The sequence below is a fragment of the Sinocyclocheilus grahami genome, unplaced genomic scaffold (genome assembly GCF_001515645.1).
Source record: "Sinocyclocheilus grahami isolate Dianchi unplaced genomic scaffold, SAMN03320097.WGS_v1.1 scaffold306.1, whole genome shotgun sequence".
In the NCBI taxonomy this organism is placed as follows: Eukaryota; Metazoa; Chordata; class Actinopteri; order Cypriniformes; family Cyprinidae; genus Sinocyclocheilus; species Sinocyclocheilus grahami.
The window spans coordinates 1,355,288-1,356,260 of NW_015505485.1; positions in this window are offsets into that span (position 1 = coordinate 1,355,288).

Consider the following 973-nt stretch of genomic DNA (forward strand, 5'->3'; position numbering starts at 1 on the left):
CCACGACATTCTAATTTATTGAGATGCACCTGTATATGTATGTTTTTTTTCTTTTTACTTATATCAAAATGATAAGTTATTGATATACTTTTATATATCCCCTTTGATAAATAAGGAATCAGCATTTCATGAATCATTTACTAAATACATTTATTTTCTGACCAAACTGCTGAGGATAATCAACCAATAAATGTTTGTTAAAAACCGATTCTCATAGGCTGTTTGAGCCAAAAAATACCATAGCTCACATTTAGTTAATATTTTCAGGAACGTTGCGAGATTTAATTTTTATCTCTTGTGCATCATATAGGCTTTGTGAAACTGCACAACTTCTACATTTTACAGATTTTAACCACAGACATATCAACACGATTAATTTGTTCATTGGTCCATATAGTCGCTTCTGCACTAAACGTGTCAATTAAAGTAGTTATGACGCAGGCCGACATAGCCCCGCACCCATGTGTTACCCCATCCCTGTTCTATAGGCTGCAGTCAGGTATACTCTGGGTGTTGCTTAGATTTTTTCCCCTCTGTATTCACACCCCAGTCACCAGAGGGCACGGTTTCCAAAGTTCTAGTTCCTGTACTCAGAATGTGGAAAACAGCTCTTTTAAGATAAGTGTTGTTTTGTAGAAATTTGAGCATTTGAGCACCAGATCTGGGCCTTCAAGGCTACCCAATTTAGTATGCATGAACAAATCAGTATGCAATTTCTTTGGTAACAAGATGCCAGAACACAGTGGTTAAAAACAACAAGAGTGACCATTTGTGCCCCTTTGTAGGCCATTTGAAGCAATTTGAAGGCAATAACATGTTCATTTCTCTAGATATTTGTTTACCATTTTGTCTCGTCTTAAGAAAGTTGAATTGAGGGTAGGTCAAGAATGTCATTGGTGAAGCCCATTACACTCATTTTTTGGCCATTCATGTTCAAACGGACTTTTTGATATTATGTGATGAAATTATTATT